Source organism: Felis catus, chromosome A1, assembly GCF_018350175.1.
Source record: "Felis catus isolate Fca126 chromosome A1, F.catus_Fca126_mat1.0, whole genome shotgun sequence".
In the NCBI taxonomy this organism is placed as follows: Eukaryota; Metazoa; Chordata; class Mammalia; order Carnivora; family Felidae; genus Felis; species Felis catus.
The window spans coordinates 25,134,825-25,155,598 of NC_058368.1; the positions used below are offsets into that span (position 1 = coordinate 25,134,825).

Consider the following 20,774-nt stretch of genomic DNA (forward strand, 5'->3'; position numbering starts at 1 on the left):
TGGCAGGTGCAGTAAATTATTTAATGAATCTTCCGCTGCAGCGTTTGGGCTTTTGTTTTCTTCAAATTAAAAATGAAGGCAGGGGGGTGGGGTGGAAAAAGCAATTTCAGTGAGACGCTGCTCAATGTTTTTCAAGCCTGTGGAATTTCACTGACACCTCCACCCCCAGAAACAAGCATGTCAATCACAGACTCGGGAGCTGAGAGGGGACGAGGTTTCCAGAGCGGCTCTGACCCAAGGCGTGCGGACAGGCGCTGGCAGTCACCAAAGGGGTTTCTGCTGTTCTGGGAGCCACAGAGGCCAGATGTTGGAGGCCACTCATGGGCGCGGAAAGGGACGGTGAACACTGACCCTGTGAGCAAGGGTGAGGCTGTTCCTGCCCCCTGGCTCAGCGGCTCCCTGGAAGGGGGGAGGAAAGAGCACTTCTCCGCGTCCTATGCGCGTGACGCGTCGTCCTTGTACCTTACCTGTGAGTTTTCACATCAGCCTCGGGCAGAAGGTACCCACAAGTAGAAAATGGCTCAGAGTGAGCGAGCAACTTACCGAAGTGGTGATTCCGCATGGCAGACTTTGGGACCGGGAGGACTCCAGAGCGCTCCCTCCTTCCATCAGACAAGAAGGTCCGTTCTGCAACCTGGGAGGAGGGGGTGTTCAGTTTAGGGAGGACGGTATGGGGCAGAAAGCAGCAAGGAGATGCAGTGCTGCTAAAAAAAAAAAAAAAAAAAAAAAAAAAAAAAAAGCAAGAACCCCATGAAGGCCAAGTTTGGGCGGGGGGAGGGGGGGCTTGAGTTTAGGGTGAGGCTTCCTGCTTGTGTTGAGTAATTAATTAATGGGGAGCCACTGAGGATGTATGAGAAAGGGAGTGCCCATGCCAGATCTTCAGGAGGTTCCTCCAGCCACAGTCTAGGGGGCAGACTCACATGGAAGGACTTCAGAAGGATGTCAGTGGTTTGGCGGTGAGTTGGCTCCAGGGTGTGGACTTTCTCTGTTTTTTTTTTTTTTTAATTTTTTTTTAATGTTTATTTATTTTTGACAGGGAGAAAGGCAGAGCATGAGCGGGGGGGGGGAGGGGCAGAGAGAGAGGGAGACACAGAAGCAGGCTCCAGGCTCTGAGCTGTCAGCCCAGAGCCCGACGCGGGGCTCGAACTCACGGACCGCGAGATCGTGACCTGAGCCCAAGTCAGACGCTCAACCGACTGAGCCACCCAGGCGCCCCAATGTTTTCTGAGCGGTTACACTTTCTCCTTTCTGCACACATCCCTCCGGAGAAGGAGGCAGCATAGCGAGCTGGTCACAAGCTCGGCCTCTTTTTTGCTGTGTGAGTTGGAGCAAAGTCCTTCCCTTCTCTGGGTTTACTTTCCTCTTCTAGAAAATGGGAAAAATAAGACGTGCTTCACAGGGCTGCCGTGAAAGATACAGGAGAATAAAGTTATTTAACACTTGGCAGCATGATACACACTTAATAACTGACTGCCGTTATTATCGCTCTTACGCATAGATAGCAGCCCTTTGCACTTTGGCAAGCAGGCCTGATCAGAATGGAAACCGTAAAGTAAGTGAAATTAACCTTTGGTCCTTTCCACCCCTTCCCCCCAGACCCCCAAGCTCCCAAAACTCATTTGGTGGCAAAATCGGACCTGAGGTCAAGGGAGCCTAGCAACAGACTTCATCTGAGTGTGAAACTCATCCAATGTTGCTGCTCAAGTTCCATGTGTGTGATGTGGGGGCCTAGGTGCCCAGGTGTTTGGTCAATCACTAGTCTCGAAGTTGCTGTGAAGGTAAATTTAATATGATTAATGCCGGCAATCAGCTGTTTTTTTCTATTTACTTATTTACTTATTTATTTATGTAATGTGTATCTATTTTTGAGAGAGAGAGAGAGTGGGGGAAGGGCAGAGAGAGGGGGCAGAGGATCCAAAGCAGGCTCTGCACTCACGGCAGAGAACCTGATTGCGGGGCTCTTGAATTCATGAACCATGAGATCATGATCTGAGCCTAAAGTCAGATGCTTAACACACTGAGCCACCCAGGCGCCCCGTTATTTTTAATTACTTATTTTAAATTTTTCTTCTTTTGTTTTTAATTTTGTTTTTGAGAGAGGGAATGAGAGAGCAAGAGAGAGAGACAGAACGTGAGCAGGGGAGGAGCAGAGAGAAAGAGGGAGACACAGAATCCGAAGCAGGCTCCGAGCCCTGAGCCATCAGCACAGAGCCCGACACAGGGCCCAAACCCACAAACTGTGAGATCGCAACTAGAGCCGAGGTCAGGCGCTTAACCAACCGAGCCACCCTGGTGCCCCTAAGATTTTCGTTTTAAGTAAACTCCATGCCACATGTGGGGCTCGAACTCACAACCCCGAGATCAAGAGTCATATGCTCTACCGACTGAGCCCGCCAGGCACCCCTCAGCTGACTTTAAATCAAGGAGATTGCAATCAATAATACGGGTGGGCCTCTGAACTGTTGTGCTCAGGCTGTCACAGTAAAAGACCACAGACCGGGGAGCTTCAGCAGCAGAAATTTATATCTCAAGGCTCAAAACCCAAGATTGAGGGGTCAATAGGTTTGGTTTCTCCTGAGGCCTCTCTCCTTTGCTCGCAGATGGCCTCCCTCTTCCTGAGTCCTCACATGGCCTTTTCTCTGCACATCCCTCCCTGGTGTTCCTTCCTTTTCCAATAAGGATGCCAGTCCGGTTGGATGAGGGCCCCAACCCTGTGACCTCATCTAATCTGAATTACGTCTTGAGAGATCCTATTTCCAAATACAGTTAGACCCTAAACAGAAGCATTCTGGGAGGACACAATTCAGTCCACGTCATTCTCCCCCAGTCAGTTGAAGGCCTTAAGAGGAAATATCGAGGATTCTCGAAGAAGGTGGAATTTTGCCTCCAGACTACAACATAGCAATCCTGCCTCAGTTTCCAGCCTTCCATCCTGTGCTGCAAATTTTGGACTTACCAGCCCCTACAATCCCATAAACCAATTCCTTAAATCCAATCTCTTTATGCCTGTCTGTCTCGATCTATCTCACACGTATGCGGTATATAACTCAGGGTAGAATGGACTGGGGCTGAATGTGGGCCAATGGTGACTCTCCAGAGTAGCTCACTGAACCGAAGTCCTTAATCAGTAGGGCCTGTCTTTTGAAAGTGAGCCCCATTTGAGCCAGTGGAAACCCTTCTGTGTAATTTGCCTAGAAAACACATTTTCTCAGTCTCCGGTGATCAGTCCTTCCTGCCACTTTCTCTTGTCCGTGGGACTTCCAAATGATCTCAGTTGTAACTCCGAGCTACTAATTAAGTCCGTTAAACACAGTGAGTTTTCTGCCTCCAGCAGTGCTATAGAAATCGAGGGTTTTGCTGGTAAGTGACTAATCTGCCTGAATATATTAATTGTTGCGTGAACTGCTAGAGCTGTGAGAACAGTCTAAAATCATCCTAAGAATACCTTGATAATGAAACATCTCCTCCGTGATTGCCCTTTTCATGGTCAGAAGAACGTGTCCTACCCAAAAGAAAGCCTCCACCTGTATCAACACAAGCGTATCAAAAACAGAATGCATGGGTGTGCTTTCGTATTTGTCTCTGTGAGGACTGGCTGGGGTGTCTTACAGCAGTGACCTCCCCCAATCCCCAAAAGTGCCCGGTGAATGTCCAGTGAATGAACAAACAAACGTCCTTCCTCTCCCCTCCCCTCCATCCTTGATTTTGTTTTGAATGAAGGGGAATAGCTCCTTGGCTACAGGTAGTGCCCTTAGGTCTTGCGAGAAAAGTTTGGGGGAGCCGTTTAAGATAGAGTCCGGAAGAACTCCTGCTGGGGCAGCCACTCAGACACCCCATTTTGCCAACTGAAAACCCCGCCCCGTGCCGCCCTGGCAATCTGTGGCCAAGGTCAGAACAGGAGTTCTTCCTTGCAAACGTTCAAGTGATGGAGGCTTCGCCATTAGGAGCAGTTTGAGGGGGAGCTAAAACTCACCTCCCTGGGTGGGAGCAGACACATGAAAACTTTCAGAGAGGAAAGGTCGAGCCGGTCCTCCAGCAAGAGGGCACCATCTAGAGACAGAGAGAGACAGTGAGAGACCAAGGAGCCAGTGACTGGCAAGAGCCGTCTAAGCATCGGGCGGAATGGTGAGCTGTTCAGGTCCTGGCATCTGGAGGGCAGGTGTGAGCTGGGCAGGGGGCCAAGGACACTCTGTGGAAGATCTGAAGTCCTGGGATGAACTGCGCCTCTCTCACAGTGATTTGGAGGCAATCTTGGGCCAAGGTCATGTGCCAGTGAGGCAGGGAAGTACAACCCGCGGAGGCAGGGGCCTTGGGAAGAGCATCCGAGGTGGGAAAAGTGGTCAGGTGGCTTTGGAGACCGATAGGCCTGGGTTCAAATTCCAGTTCCAGCGTATTTCTTGCCATATGGCTCTGGGTGCGTTCCTTACCTTCTTTGAACCTGTGTTCTACCGAGTGGGATTTAACCACGTCTCACAAGGCTGATGTGAAGATTTAGGAGAAAATACGTGCAAATTGGTAAAGTGCTGTGCTCGGTGCATGGTGGGTAACAAGTGCTCACAACGTGAGTGTCCTTTCATCCTTTCTCCTGCTCTGATTTCCTCCAGGCTCACCTACACACACACACACACACACACACACACACACACGGCAATGAAAAAATTCTTAGTTTTAAAGGAGTACCGTTCTTACCTTAGGAGCCTTTAGACATGTCTTCCAACTTTTTTGGTTACAGACCACAGTCAGAAATGCATCTGAACAAAACCACGTGTGGGCTGGTGGTGGAGAATGGGTGCAAGCACCGAGCTGCACCCCGTCACGTAGAACATGCAGGAATCACAGACCCAACAGCCCTCTCCTGCGTGCCAGAGAAACCCCTCTGTAGGCATGCCGGGGAAATGAGGGAGAAGGTTCCGGAGCAGCACTGTTTGTAAACACCCAATCTGGAATGACTCTCGTGTCCACCAGCCCCAGGATGGTGCCGGTATCATGGTGCAATCTTACGAAGAAAGCTACACGCCAGTGAGATGCTTGAGCTACAAGTGAACGTGCCGACGAGAGAAAAATCTCAGGAACACAGCCTTGAGGGGAAGAAGCAAATCCCAGGAGAATCCTTAGGAAGAGCTCAAAGGCAGACCAAACTCACTGTTCTTCCTGATGTAGATGTGGGGGGCAAAACTGTGACCAAAGCCAGGGGACGATTACTGTAAAAGTCAGGAGTGCGGCTGCTTCTGGGGGCCGGGAAGGGGAATGAGGTGAGGAGGGTCAGACAGACGGTTTCTTTTCAAATTTTTTATGTTTTATTTATTTTTGAGAGCAAGAGAGACAGAGCACGAGCGGGGGAGGGGCAGAGAGAGAGAGGGAGACAGAATCTGAAACAGGCTCCAAGCTCTGAGCTGTCAGCACAGAGTCCGACATGACACGGGGCTTGAACTCACAGACCGCAAGATCACAACGTGCTCCAAGTTGGACGCTTAACCGACGGAGCCGCCCAGGTGCCCCCAGACAGACGGTTTCTAAGGTCTCAGCTCTGTCCTCGTTCCCAGTCACAGCGGGGGAAACTTAGGAGTTGGTCTATTGAGTCTTGAGAATAGAAATTGTATATATGCTGCTGGGGGTTTAATAATACGTCACAGCTAAAATAAAGGTTAAAAAATAAACAGAAATACATTCGTGCCCCCACATCAGTACACACGTTTATGTATCTATGTGCGTGTGTTTATACCAAAATGAAAATTTCACGAAGAAACCAACCTTTGTTACGGGCTGTGTACTCCTGTACGTCTACTCTATTCTCTTTGGTTCGATTCTATTTTCTAATGCAGTTGTAACCTACTAAACTGATTTCAGAAGCCCCTAGTGGATCATGACCACTGTTTAAGAACATTGCCTCAGCCTGATGATACATACCAACATTCCCCCTTGCCCAGATGCGAAAGGCTGTTTGAAATATTTGGCAAAGCCCAAAGTGGCAAAGACAGACCTTGTTCTCGGAAGGGATTTACCGCTTTTGATCAGCCATTTGCATTTCAATGGCACAGCTTTTCCTCTGGGAAGCCTTGGGGGGGGGGGGAAGGGGGGGAAGTGACTGCTGGTTATGGTGCTGCCAAATCAGTCACCCTTGTCATGGGATTCGAACAGCTGAGGAAGGAGAAGGCTGAATGCAACAGTTTGGAGGCTGCGTCCCTGGGGTGCAATAACAGTGTTTCCAAGAGACAAACCAAAGCGCATCATCAGGAAATACACAATGGACGCTACGTACCTAGGCAGCGGGGAGTGAGAATTGCAGCCGTGCATCTAAAGGACAGGAATGCTGAGATAAAAATGGAGTGGAACAGGGCATCCCCTAGAAGAGCATTTTGTTCAGTCGCTGCCCTGTGGTGGCTGGCAAATCATGTGGAGGGAGCAGCTTGCGGGTGAGGGAGCTGCTCGCTGGCCAGATAACAGAGCGGCAGTAGGAACAATCGACTGACAACCGGTGAGCACTCCTTTAGGGTCCGAATGACTCGGAATGTTCCTCTCCAGTGCTTCAGCGTCAGCGCTGCTTTTAAGGTTGAGCGTGACCCTGGACAGAACCAGCCAGCGCCCACAGCTCAGATCCACGTGAATCAAGCATTTGCTCTAAGAGACCAAACACCTGCTTCGAAGAGCTCACGCTTTTCGGGACCCCTGAAAGGGTTCCGCCTTCTGGCTTTCCTGGAGACTCCGAAGCTCAGCAAATGGTGACGTCCTCGCAGGTTCTAGAACCCAGACTAGAGTGGGAGCTGGGAGCCAACGGGGTGCTGTCCCCGGGGGCCCCACCCCATCTAGCAAAATCCCATATGGGCTATTTCAGATGGCCTCTGCCGTGGGCTAGTATCAGGCCCCTTCTCCAGAGATTGGCCAGGGTTGGTTAGGCTCCGGGGGCATGTAAGTTCTTTGGGACATTCTGTTTAAGCCTTGAGAAGGTAAGTGGATGGAACATACAGGTGTTACTATGGGAGGGGTCAGAGTTAACTGCTGCCCTGTCCCCGCCCTGAACCTCGAGAAGCCAGAGCAGAGATTCTGATAAATACCTGGCTGAGAGATAGGATCAGAACTGCCAGGAGGCAAGGAAATCATGTGGGCTCCAAATGATCTCTGTAGTGCTGTCAGGGTGGTCGGAGTCCCCCCTAATCATAGGGGTGGGTTGCGGTAAGACGAGGGCAGGAATGAGAGAAAATGAGAAAGAAGAAATGACAGAACTCTCACGTTCCTCTCTTTTCTTGACAATCACTGAAAATTGCTAGCCAGAACAATAAAACTTAGGTTCCCAGATCCTTTTCATCCCAGCACTTCTCTCCCTAAGTAGGAAGGAGAAATGTTCTGCATATTATTGGCGCTCTATGCACACTGTATCGTCTTACGTGCAGAGGCCAAGACTATCCCCAGGTGAAGTCAGTCCACATGTACTCAGGGCCTTCCTTTTGCATCAGGGTATACGGCAATGCAGGAACTTCAGAACCTTCCGTCCTCTGAAAGAAACCATGAGGGAGGATCTGCTGAGATGCTTGGAAAAGTATCGCCTCCATCCCTAGAAAATTGTTAATGCTTCTTTGTTTGTGTGGTGGATAGAAGGCTGCAATATTGCAGCTGTGTGTGTGTGTGTGTGTGTGTGTGTGTGTGTGTGCATCTGCTTGCATGCACATGTGTTTGTCCACAAACTGGAGACAGAGAGAGTAAGCTTCTGAGAAAGACCAGAAAGGAATGGAAACATAGTCTGTTAAGCAAATGTTGACATAACCAAGAGCCAGAAATCACCTTGCAGCTTTTAGCTCACGGGGGGGCCCTCTCCCCAACAGCTCCGGCTCTTGGCTCTTCGCCCAGTCTCTTGATCAGTCATGCCTGCTTCTAACCTACTTCATATAAAAGACACATATATACATTTTAGGTGGCCCCTACAAAGGAAAATTAAGGTTTGAGAAGCTTTATGGAACAAAGACAATGTTTCACAGTAAGTACACATTTCTTGATCACAACAGAAATTCAGCTGCTGTGGGTTTTTCTTATCCTACTTGTAAATGCGTCCAGAGGGTACTAAGCCATGAGCACATCCAATAACTCTAATAATTGCATAATAAATAAGCATCGAGTCAGCACAGACTGTGTGAGGGAGCGAGGCCAACAGGCTGGAGCAGCACTTCCCCGTGTGGCACACAGGCAGGTTGATACAGATCAAGGAGGAAGTGTTAGGACAGCCCTCTATAGATTTCCTGACCTTGGCATTTGTCCAGGACGCGCAGCTGCAAACAAACTCCTAAATGCACACGTAGCACACGCCGCCGACCTCCTTGCAGCTCTAAATGAGCCTGCTGAAAATGTGCTTGTTTTCGCGTGGGCTTAAGACAGCCACTGGCAGCTGCAGGGCAATTGCCTGGAGTACTTAGACCATCACAAAATTGGATGGCTTCTGACTTCAGCATCAATCAGTTGCTTCCCCGGATTAAAAAAAAAAAAAAAAAAGTGTGTGTATGGCAGGGGGAAGGGGCGGTGGTGGAATTAAGTTATGGGGTTAGAAGAATTAGCATAATGGAAGGAAATGAGCTACACAAAGTGTATGAATTCACCGCCATATATAACTCACTCCCGGAAATTTTTTTTTTTTCCTTTATGATTCCTGGCAGATTTGGCCCGATGATTTGGGGCATGTCTGAGGCTCCATCTGAATCTGACGTAAGGGAGAGTGGAGTTCCTTCACTAAAGAAAGGTCTACAGGGAGTCTGCGAGTTGGGAAGGCATAGCCTGGACATGTGATGGAATGTGTAGCTCACGCTTGTTGGGGGAACCCAAGGAGGGGGTCCTACCTAATCACAGGGCCAGCCCCCCTCTCCCAGGAGCTGCCAGCAGGGACACCATGGCCCTTTTAATAAAAACACTTAGAACTTACCTGTGCCTGTGCTCCTTGGGAGCCTACAAGAGGGAAAGAGGCATGGGGCCAGCAAATTATTGTACATTCTATTAATGTTACTAGCATGTCCTTCAAAGGAGGGACAGAGCACCAGGATATCATTAGAAATGGAAGGCGTAGTTTCTGTTTGAGTCCACAATGTAAAACTATACTATGAAAACAGTTCTATGGATATGCATATATTGATCTAACAGTTCCCTGTATTCATTTTAAAAATTTTTTAATGTTTGTTTATTTTTGAAGGAGAGAGAGAGAGAGACAGAGAGCGAATGGGGGAGGGGCAGGAAGAGAGGGAGACACGGAATCTGAAGCAGGCTCCAGGCTCTGAGCTGGCAGCACGGAACCTGACACGGGGCTTGAACTCACGAAGCTGCAACATCATGACCTGAGCTGAAATCAAGAGTCAGAGGCTTAACCGACTGAGCCACTCACATGCCCCTAGCCTGACTACTTTTGAGATCACAAGATTCTTGATGTAATCCACTCCTCTTATTCTCTCTTGTGGTTTTTTTTTTCTTCTTTTTTTAATCTTTGTTTATTTTTGAGAGAGAGACACAGCGTGTACTGGGGAGGGGCAGAGAGAGAGGGAGACACGGAATCCGAAGCAGGCTCCAGGCTCTGAGCTGTCAGCACACAGCCTGATGTGGGGCTTGAACTCACGAGTTGTGAGATCATGACCTGGGCCAAAGTCGGACGCTTAACCAGCTGAGTCACCCAGGCGCCCCTTCCTTGTATACATTTTACACACTCAGCATAGTACTATGTACACAGGGCCTTTGGCTGATGATTGGAGGAAGAGGAGAAGGAGAAAGGGGAGGAAGAGATGTTGATGATGATGATGATGCCTTGGAACGGCTTGGTGCAATCTTCTGTAAATGATCTATGCTAGATATTATAATCTATGAAAAAACACTTTACTGTTCAGTCCAAAAACTCTAGGAGTATTGTACCTTGCAGTGTTGGGAGTGTAATAGTTGAATAACAAATACCTATGGGTTGATCTTATGAATCCATTTAATAGGTTGTAAGTGGAAAGATTAAGCCTGCTCCACTGTCAGCTTATTACCAGTGGGGGTCAGAGAGAAACTGACTAGGCAGAGTCCCAGAATAATGGCACGTCCTTGAATGAGTCCATTGGATTCCTAGCTAAATTCACCTTTTCTACCATGAGGGGAAGAGTAAAGCATCAAAGCAGTGACGTCAAGGATACCAGAGCCAACTCCTTCCTTGAGAAGGGGGAATCACACACATCCATTAAACCATTGGGAGACTGAAAATCAACTTTCTTTTTTGAGAGCTCCAACTTCTTGTTCTGTCAGTAGAAATGAGTAAATGTAGGGGCGCCTGGGTGGCGCAGTCGGTTAAGCGTCCGACTTCAGCCAGGTCACGATCTCGCGGTCCGTGAGTTCGAGCCCCGCGTCAGGCTCTGGGCTGATGGCTCAGAGCCTGGAGCCTGTTTCCGATTCTGTGTCTCCCTCTCTCTCTGCCCCACCCCCGTTCATGCTCTGTCTCTCTCTGTCCCCCCAAAAATAAATAAACGTTGAAATGAGTAAATGTGGAATGCCTACTGTTCATTCATCCATTCATGCATTTGTTCATTCAATGATTTTGTTTTTTAATATATACTGAACATCTGCTGGGTACCGTTCATGATCAATGCCAACCCAATTGAGAAACTGTCAGTGCCCTCAGGGAACTCACAAGCTAGTAAGAGTTTAAGAAGTATTCATATATAACTACAACACGAGGCAAGATAAGGTGACCGTCTTGAGAGAGACAGTAAAGGCTAGTCGATGCTCTGGGAGGGTAGAGATACGGCAAGAGAACAATCTATGACCTCCATTGTTGTATGAGAGTGGGGACAGGGAAGAGGCCCTTCAGGAAGCTGGAGCCAACCTGACACTCCAGATAAATGGATGGCATGTCATCCTTCCTCCCCACAGCCTCCTGGTCTACCCATCCTGACTCACTAGTTGTTGCCTTTTTGCGAAACAGAGTGGCGTTTGTGATCCTGCTTTGTGTTTCGGGATCTAGAAGCCGGAGGCTACCTCAAGGGGTCTTAACATTTGTGCAGTCAGGAGACAAAAATCTCTCATTACAGCTCAACAGCCCAAAAGAAGGGCAGGGTAACATGATTACATGCCGATTTTCTGCCACAGTATCCAACCTGCTAAGTGTTTTCTGGGTTACCTACACAGGCACTCAGGGTGAAGTGTCCCCGCGTTATCGAGAAGTAACATCATTTCAAGCCCTGCCACGGCATACACTAAAAATATCAGACCTCATGATCCGCCCAAAGGAAGGAAACTATCAGCCCTCCTTATGGAAGTACATACCCACCTGTCAAGGTTTTCTCAGTGTAACCTTGGGTTCTATTTCTGACTTCAGGTTTTAGCATTAACCCCAGAACCTTCTTGAAGAGTTCATGTTAGCAAACCTCCAAGAATTACAGTCCTTATGATAATACAGGTGCCAGGGTGTCTTTGGGGGCATCAGGTAAATGGCTGCTTTACCTTGCAATGGCTCACAATCTAGATTCTTCAGAAAGAGCTGTCCAGGGTGGGCGTCTGCTAATAGTTTCTTTTTTACAGAAGAGAGAAAATCAATCTGAGGGGGATACATTCAGCACTGATGTCAAAATGCCAATGGAAGGTGAAAAATAACAGAAGTAATGTTGAGGACAATTTTCCTCCCCAGATGTCATGATGATCTTCTAGAATTCACAGCACTCCCCCTTCTAATCAAGAACGGGCAAATTGCAGAGCGGTAAATATTATCTAAGGAAGGCATTTCCCCCCTTATTTTTTCAGGTATACAAGTAATCATATGTTCAGTGTAGAAAAATAGAAAACACAGATAAGTAAGAAGAAATAAAACAACCAACCAAAATTCTACTACCCAGAGAAAATCACTGTAAATATTTTGGTGTATATCCACTGCTATCAATCGAAAATTTATGTCCCGCCCCCGCCCCCCCCCCCCCCACTCCAGGTCCAAATTCATTATGTTGAAACCCTAACCTCCAGTGTGATTAGGAGGTAGGGCCTTTGGGAAATGATAAGGCCATGAGGGTGGAACCCTCATGAATGAGAATAGCGCCCTTATAGAACAGACCCCAGAGCTCCCTCCTCTCTTCCCCCATGTGAGGACACCGGAAAAAGACTACCATCTATGAATCAGGAAGTGGGTCCTTGCTAGACAATGAACTTGCTCATGCCTTGATCTTGGACTTCCCAGCCTTTGGAACCATGAGAAAAACATTTCTGTGGTTGATTAAGTCACCTTGTCTATGGTATTCTACCACAGAAGCCCAAATGTACTAAGACATCTCATCAAAACTTTTCCATATGTTTGTGTGTGTTTATTTTTTAATGGAATTAATGCTATATTTAATACTTACTGATTCACTGGGGCACCTGCGTAGCTCTGTCGGGTTAAGCTTCCGACTTTGGCTCAGGCCATGATCTCATGGTTCACAAGTTTAGAGCCCCACGTTGTGTTCCATGCCGACAGCTCAGAGCCTGGAGCCTGCTTCAGATTCTGTGTCTCCCTCTCTCTCTGCCCCTTTCCTGCTCACACTCTGTCTCTCTCTGTGTGTCTCAAAAATAAATAAAAACATTAAAAAATACTAGTGATCTACTTGTCCTAATATATTATGAATATCTTTATATATTTTTATATGCACACATGTACATCATTTTATTATCTTTAATGGTCAAATAATTCTGTTTTCTTTCTTTTCAAAAAATTTTTGTATGTTTATTTATTTTTGAGGGAGAGAGAGAGACAGAGCACAAGCAGAGGGAGGGGCAGAGAGAGAGGGAGACTCAGAATCTGAAGCAGGCTCCAGGCTCTAAGCTGCCAGCATAGAGCCTGACGTGGGGCTCAAACCCATGAGTTGTGAGATCATGACCTGAGCCGAAGTTGGACACTTAGCTGACTAAGCCACCCAGGTGCCCCTAAATAATTCTATTTTCTTTTTCTTTTCTTTTTTTTTTTAATTTTTTAATGTTTCTTTATTTTTGAGGTAGGGGAGGGACACACACACACACACACACACACACACACACACACACAGAATCTGAAGCAGGCTCCAAGCTCCAAGCTGTCAGCACAGAGCCCGACGCAGGGCTTGAACCCAGAAGCTGTGAGATATGACCTGAGCCAAAGTTGGCCCCTTAACCAACTGAGCCACCCAGTGACCCAAATAATTCTATTTCCAAGATGAACTGTAATTCATTTATTCAATCCTGCATACCTTTGGACATTTAGGTTACTTGCAGCCGTTCATTGTTAAAAGACCCTAATGAGTATCTTTGTATGTATGTTTCGCATACTTATCTGTTACTTTCTTAGGATAAACTTCTTAGACCAGAAACGCTAGGTACATATACACTTTTGAGGCAGTTGCTCTGTATTTCCCAACTGTACTCCAGGACATCATACTGATTTACACTTTTAGCAACAGCGTCTAAGAAATCCTCTTTCCCTAGACCCATGAAAGGCACCTTTTAAAGTCCTGTAGGTCATCTTTGCCCTTGGACTCCCAACACTCCCTGACAGCAGCTTACAGAAAGAGCTCTGCACCGCTCGTGTGCACCAAACAAAGGAAGATGGGCAGGAAGCCATAAACTGGAGGACTAACTGAGAAGCGCTGTCAAAACATAGTGAAATTTTGCTTAAGAGAATGAAGAAAGAGAAGAACAAGGTGTCAGCCTGAGATATGTGGCTTGGTTCCCTCTTGCCTTCCCTTCTGTTTTAAAAGCAGCAATGCTTTCTGTTTATGCAGCTCTTCTGAGAAAGTTAGATTACCCCCGGCAAGGTTTCAGCTTTCAACCCTTTTCCGGATTTGAGTAGAGTTGATATCTGTGTGCTTTTACATAGATTATTATAGCAAATCCTCCCTACGGCTACATTTTTTGGTGCTGGTATGATCATCCACTTTGCTAGGGTTTAGAACCTCTGGTCCCCAGTCTAGTGCTCCCTTTATTTTTTATTTTACTTTTCCAAGGTTTTATTATTTATTTTGAGAGACAGAGAGAGAGAGAGAGAAAGGACCCAAAGCAGGCTCTGCACCACCAGGGTGAGCCCAATGCGGGGCTCGAACTCATGAACCGTGAGATCAAGACTTGAGCCGAAGTCAGACATTTAACTGACTGAGCCACCCAGGCGCCCCCAGTGTTCCCTTTAAATATTCCACTCTTTCACTTAAGACTTAAGACATTGGAATAAATACATATTATTAGCCCCAGGATCTATGGCAAAAATGGCCATTTTTACATATTTCCTGCTATCAACTTTGGTCATGCTTTGACTTTTTCCTGAGGGAGGGTACAGCACAGATCATGAAAACAGTGAAATCTGGTCCCAGCTATTCTACAGATGCCATGACATTAACTGCATTAATGGGACCCTCTTCACTGTGTGAGTGACTCTCTAGGGTCGCGGTTACTGATTCGTGAGGAGATACCAAAGTTCGGACAGGGCTCTAAGGGCCCTGCGATGGTTAATTTTTCTGTCAACTTGGCTAGGCCACGGTACTCAGATATTTGGTCAAACGTTATTCTAGATATTTCTGTGAAAGTGATTTTTTCCCCCAGTGAGTTAACATTTATATCGGCAGACTCTGAGTGAAGCAAATTACTCTTCACAAGGTGGGCAGGCATCATCTACCCAACCAAAGGGCTTAATAGGAAAAAACCGACCTCCCCAGAGAATGAGGAAATTCTGCCTCTGGACTGCATTTGGACTTGAACTGCATCAAATCTTCCCTGCACCTGCAGGCTGCTGGTCTGCCCTGCAGATTTTGAACTTGCAGCCTCTACAACTATGTGAGCCAATTGCTTAAAATAAGTTCTATTTTCTCAGATAGAGAGATAGATAGATAGATAGATAGGCAGAGAGATGATGTAGATACAGTTATAAATATACATATAGATCCTTGCTTCTGTTTCTTTGGAGAACCCTATTTATAGGCCCATCGTCAACTCGTGACAGAGCTTTCTGGTCAGGGTTTCTAACTTATCTAGTGTCACTCCCAAAGTCAAGAAGCAAGCATAGATAAACTAACTCCATTCCAGCCTACTTTTCAAAGACAAGTTCAAATGACAATGATGAAATAGTAACGTCCCAGGTGCTGTGCCAAATTCACAACCCAACACTAGGGGGTTGGCCTGGGGCCCACATTGACAGAAGAGGAAGCTGAGGCCTGGGGAGGCTGAGTTCCCTGCGGTTAACCTTGTCAACGTGACTCCAACTAAATAGTATGAGCGGCTCCAGGTGGCGGGCCTGGGGTTCAGATCCAGGTTCGGCTGGCCTGCCTGACTCCCAAGTTCAGGCTTTCGACCTCTATGCCACCCTGCATTGTTGTAAAAGTGGTTTGGCATTTGAAAAAACATTCAGTACCAACTGGGCAGGAGCAGGGCTCTAAATTCTCTTTACTTGAGCGCCCGTGAAAACCAACCAAACATTGTCCCAGGTTCTGAGCACACGAAATGAGGTTCTGGAGGGAAGAGAGTCTTTTCCTGAGCCGGTGCGTTCAGAGCGTCTCCACCTGGAGAACGACTGAGATGCTCCACATGTCCCACTGATCGTTTCCAAACCTCTGTCTTCGTGTCCAACTCTGACCCCTCCCTCATTCCCTGCAGAGATGGGCTCCTGACTCAGCTCCTCCCAGGCTTCCGGTGACCCCAGGGGGCCGCCTTCTGGCCAGGTAGCCTGCTGGCTGCACTACCCGTTGGCTGAAAACATCTCTAGCACATTCCCCGGACCTGCTGTTCTCGCTCTCTTCTCACTGCCCCACTCTCCTTCCTTGATCTCCTTCCTCTGCAGCTAAAAAGAACGGAAGCAGGAGTGAGGGGGAGGAGAAGAGGAGGGGGAAGACCGAAGTATCCCTTTCCTCTCTTCTTCCCGCTCAAGTCCAGACATAGTGAAAACCTAATAAGCATCTTTCGGCCTTGTGAATAGATGCCGCCGTAACTGTCACGAGAAAACGTCAATGTGTTTTAACACTCAAGGGGACGGAGCTGTAAGAAGGCCCCGTCTACCTCTGTTTGGAGCCATGGAAGGGAAAATGACAAGATGACAACAGGCACCGGACTCCTATTGGGGTCCAGGCAGATTATGATATGAAACACACCACTTGCCCTTCCTTTTACTGACGACGCTTCGTGTGTTATGGCAGTACGTTCACCCAGAGAATAGTCAATATTTTATAGCATCCGCCCCTATTTCCCTAGGAAAGATTTACAGAATCATTCTGCTTCTTCATTTCCACTGCTTTCCCCCTCCCCCACCCGCCGCCACAGAAGCAGCTGCTGTTGCCTTGGCAACGTTACAGAATAAACTTGTTGCTTTTGGGCCATCTGTACCCAACCTGAGCTACGTTGAGGCGGTTTGTTTCCTCTTCCTGTTCGTCACCCACCAAAAGTCAGACGTTGCAATCCAGACGCTGAATTACAGGCCTGTCTCAAAGCTAGAAGGGCCAATTCCTTCCTCTGGTTTCGGGTTTTCCCGTAGGACCCTTAGTCAAACATGTGCGGCTGCTAGGGAGTCAGGACCCCCCCCAGCACATTACAACCCAACGGGGTTAGTCCATGTGATGGCAGAAAACAGAATCTCCATGGATGGAAATCACAGGGCTACGGTGTGAAAAAACAAGTACTTTAGATTTATAAGCGTTTTTGCTGACTTTATCTATTTGTCCTATTCCAAAAAAGAGATAATGTAGCGATTATAAAAATAATATTTGTATCTTTTTTTTTAAACTTTTTTTTTTCAACGTTTATTTATTTTTGGAACAGAGAGAGACAGAGCATGAACGGGGGAGGGGCAGAGAGAGAGGGAGACACAGAATCGGAAACAGGCTCCAGGCTCTGAGCCATCAGCCCAGAGCCCGACGCGGGGCTCGAACTCCCGGACCGCGAGATCGTGACCTGGCTGAAGTCGGACGCTTAACCGACTGCGCCACCCAGGTGCCCCGAAAATAATATTTGTATCTTAAAGCAGATTGGGAAAATATAGAACAATATTTAAATACCACCAGCAACCCTGCTGCCCCCAGACACCGTTACGATTTTTTACATTTTTTTCTTTTGTGCCGTATGTTACTTTTAAAACATAAGATGGATTTATTTTATAAATGCAATTTTATATCCTGATTTGCCTAATTCAATATACACCGGGCGCCTCTGCATGTTATAAAAACTATTTGAAACATGCTCGCTCTCTCTCTCTCTCTCTCTCTCTCCCATCCTTCTCTCTCTCTCCCTGTCTCTGCAATGTCTGTGTTATTGGTTAAAGAACCCAGTCATTTATCCAACCTGGAATTTGCTACTCAGGTCCCCATGTTGCCATTTAGCACGTTCCTCTGTCCCCTACATTCCCTAAAAATTGGTAGCTAAACCTGGAAGTGTGATCAATGTGCATTTGTCACTTTGGCAAGAATGCTTTGCAAACAGTGCTGTAGACCTCCCCGATGGCACGCAGTGCCTGCCTGGCTATCTTCCTGTGATATCCAGATCCGTTAGGAATTTCAAAAAAGTATATTCTCATTTCACCATTATTTCTTCATCTGTGAACTGGAGTCCTTCTACAGACAGAAACAACTTCTCGTTGCCTATTTAATTATACTCAGGTACAGTTCATAGAAGAAAGGTAGGATAAAGTCCTAATTTATTCCTTGTATTCACTAGCTATCACGATAATGGATTGAGTGCCCAGTACAATCCAAAGGGAACTAATTAGTTTTTCTAGTATCATTCTGAATTCATTTAAACATATTTGATATGTTTTAATCCATTACAGTTATTATTCTTAATCATGCTTCAATTGTCCCATCTTTGGCCAGTAGGGGCCTCTTTGCATTGCTTTCTGAATCCTTAAGAAGACTCTAGCATTTTTTCTAGTTTTTTGTTTTTTGGGTATTTTTTATCGCCTCGTTGCTTTTTGGTGTGATGAAATGCTCCAGGCTCATCTGAAACATTTTCTGCTCCAGATCTGGAACTAGCCATTTCTTCATAAATATCTAGTTTGTTGGTGTTCAAGGGGGAAAATTTATACGGAAGCCGCAACCTGGGTTTTAACGTACTCATTTTTCAAGGTCTTTTCTGTGGATGGAATTAACAAACTTTGCTTTTGCTCTCCCTTTCCTCCTCTTCTTCCTCCTCCTCCTCTGGCTGCTCCTTAACATAAAATATCCCATTGCAATTACTGCCATTTGACTTTAAGACTACTGTATTTTTTAAACCTTATCAATCTTTTTTTTTTTTAATTTTTTTTTCAACATTTATTTATTTTTGGGACAGAGAGAGACAGAGCGTGAACAGGGGAGGGGCAGAGAGAGAGGGAGACACAGAATCGGAGACAGGCTCCAGGCTCTGAGCCATCAGCCCAGAGCCCGATGCGGGGCTCGAACTCACGGACCGCGAGATCGTGACCTGGCTGAAGTCGGACGCTTAACCGACTGCGCCACCCAGGCGCCCCAAACCTTATCAATCTTAAGCCTGTGGGTCCTTTCTCTTACCCCAATGACACCAACACAATTATCTATTTGTTTCATCAACAATGTACACACATCAATCTACTCCAAAACTTAATGGCGTGAAGCCACAATAAACACTAGCGATGTCACAGTGTCAAGGAAGCAGCAAATCAGAAGCAGCTTGGCTGCCCAGTTCTGGGTCAGAGTCTCTCATGATATTGCAGAAGAACGTTAGCCAGGGCTGTGGTCATGTGAAGGCACGACTGGGGCTGAGAGAACGGTTTCCAAGGGGACCTACTTACATGGCCACCAAGCTGATGCTGGACGTTGACAGAAGACTTCAGTTGTTCTCAGAGGGCTGTTGGAGGGTCCTCACAGCATGATTTCTGGCTTCCCCTAAAGTGAGTACTCAAGACAGCAAGGTGTAAATGGCAATGACTTTCACGGTCTCGGCTCAAAAATCATACATTGTCATGTCTATCACATTCTGTTGTTATAAGTGAATCACCATGTCTGCTCATATTCAAAGGGAGGAAAATGACTCTCCACCCATTGAAAGAGCAATGTCAAAGTATGTGTAGGCATGTTTCTTTCTAGTCTCTGGCTTACTGATTTACACTGCAAATGTTAAAGTACACTTACCTTTCCAAAGACTCCCCAAAACTCATTCTTTTAGGACATCAGCTTGAAGTCTAGGATCTTGTTACCTAAATCAGGTCCAGGTGTGGAGAAAACACCTCAGGATTCCTAGAGTATAGCTCCTCGAGTACAGTTTCTCAAAACATGAAGACCTACGACCCAGAAAGAAAAGTTACATCCTACAATCTAGCAACTGCACCACAAGGCATTCAGCCAAAGGACACAAAACTGCTGATTCAAAGGGACACATGCACCCCAATGTTTATGGCAGCATTAGCAACAACAGCAGATTATGGAAAGAGCCCAAAATGTCCATCCACTGGATGGATAAAGGAGATGGATAAAGAAGGTGTGGAATATTACTCAACAATCAAGAAGAACAAAATCGTGCCATTGGCAACAACGTGAATGGAACTAGAGTGTATTATGCTAAGTGAAATAAGTCAGTCACAGAAAGATAAAAACCATACGATTTCACTCATGTAGAATTTAAGAAACCAAGTAGATGAACACAGGGAAAGGGAAGGAAAAGTAAGATAAAAACAGAGAGGGAGGCAACCATAAGAGACTCTTAAATACAGAGAACACACTGAGGGTTTCTGGGGGGGGGAGTTGGTTGGGGGCTGGGGCTAAATGGGCAATAGGTATTAAGGAGGGCACGTGTTGGCATGAGGACTGGGTGTTATATGTAAGTCATTGTTCACTACATTCTACTCCTGAAACCATTACTACACTGTATGTTAACCAGCTTGGATTTAAATAAAATTAAAAATAAAGAAGTAAACAAACAAATAAATAGAAGAGAAAATATTTGCCACCTCTTTGCACATACACACACTTAACAGTGGGACAGGCATAGGGTAACTACTATGGACCACCCCCACCCCCAACACACACACACACACACACACACACACACACACACACACACACACCATAGAGGAAAACAGGAGACATGTAGAAGCCTCTGATCCATAGCAAAACCCACAGGGGCAAATGGTGGAAGTTCCTTGACTAGGACTCAATGCCTGAAAGTGAGTCTCCCTAGCTCTCAGCTCCAGCCTCTCTTCTCTTTTTTTTTTATTTTTTTTTTATTTTTTTTTCAACGTTTTTTATTTATTTTGAGACAGAGAGAGACAGAGCATGAACAGGGGAGGGGCAGAGAGAGAGGGAGACACAGAATCGGAAACAGGCTCCAGGCTCCGAGCCATCAGCCCAGAGCCCGATGCGGGGCTCGAACTCATGGACCGAGAGATCGTGACCTGGCTGAAGTCGGACGCTTAACCGACTGCGCCACCCAGGCGCCCCCAGCCTCTCTTCTCTTTACTCCACCCTCTAGGTCGCCCTCGTCTCATTGAGAAAGGCAGCCCAGGTCTTTTGCAGAAGAGTTTTAGCTTGCTTCCTGCCTGCAGAAGCTTCAGGGTCCTAAGGCCTCTTATCATTTTATACCGTTTCTGCCACCTTTCAATCCAACCTCGTGGGACTTCTGCCAATTTACTTCTCTTAAAAACCTCTTGGATCTCCTGTGATTCTGGTGGTGGCCCACTCGGACAAGACCACACTCACGAACTCTTCCAAAAATCAGCCCTCCTTGATCATGGGCTTCTACAAACAGTCCTTTCAAGAACCTCTAAGCCTTTTTAATACGTTCCGCCTCCGTCCACGGCCTAATTCCGAAGCCACTCCTAAACTTGAGGGTTTTGTAACGGCAGCACCCTACTCCTGGCACAA

At 46.8% G+C, this 20,774-nt stretch overlaps 1 protein-coding gene across 18 annotated transcripts in view; it reads right to left on the reverse strand.

The window, feature by feature from the left end:
* Positions 1–1,107: 1,107 nt before the first annotated feature.
* The window catches only part of CBY2 (chibby family member 2), a 160,929-nt gene continuing 141,262 nt past the window's right edge, over positions 1,108–20,774 (reverse strand). For 7 of the 18 annotated variants that reach the window (XR_006594748.1, XR_006594752.1, XR_006594743.1 and 4 more), the window contains 6 exons: positions 19,047–19,195; positions 18,707–18,812; positions 7,777–7,874; positions 3,974–7,490; positions 3,446–3,524; positions 1,108–1,770 (listed from right to left, as the gene is read on the reverse strand). The gene's annotated coding sequence lies outside the window, so the exon portion shown is untranslated. Of the gene's footprint in view, positions 1,771–3,445; positions 3,525–3,973; positions 7,515–7,776; positions 7,875–12,455; positions 12,522–13,052; positions 15,755–18,706; positions 18,813–19,046; positions 19,196–20,774 lie in introns of those variants that run through there. The other 11 variants (XR_006594742.1, XR_006594756.1, XR_006594755.1 and 8 more) reach the window with 11 other exon arrangements.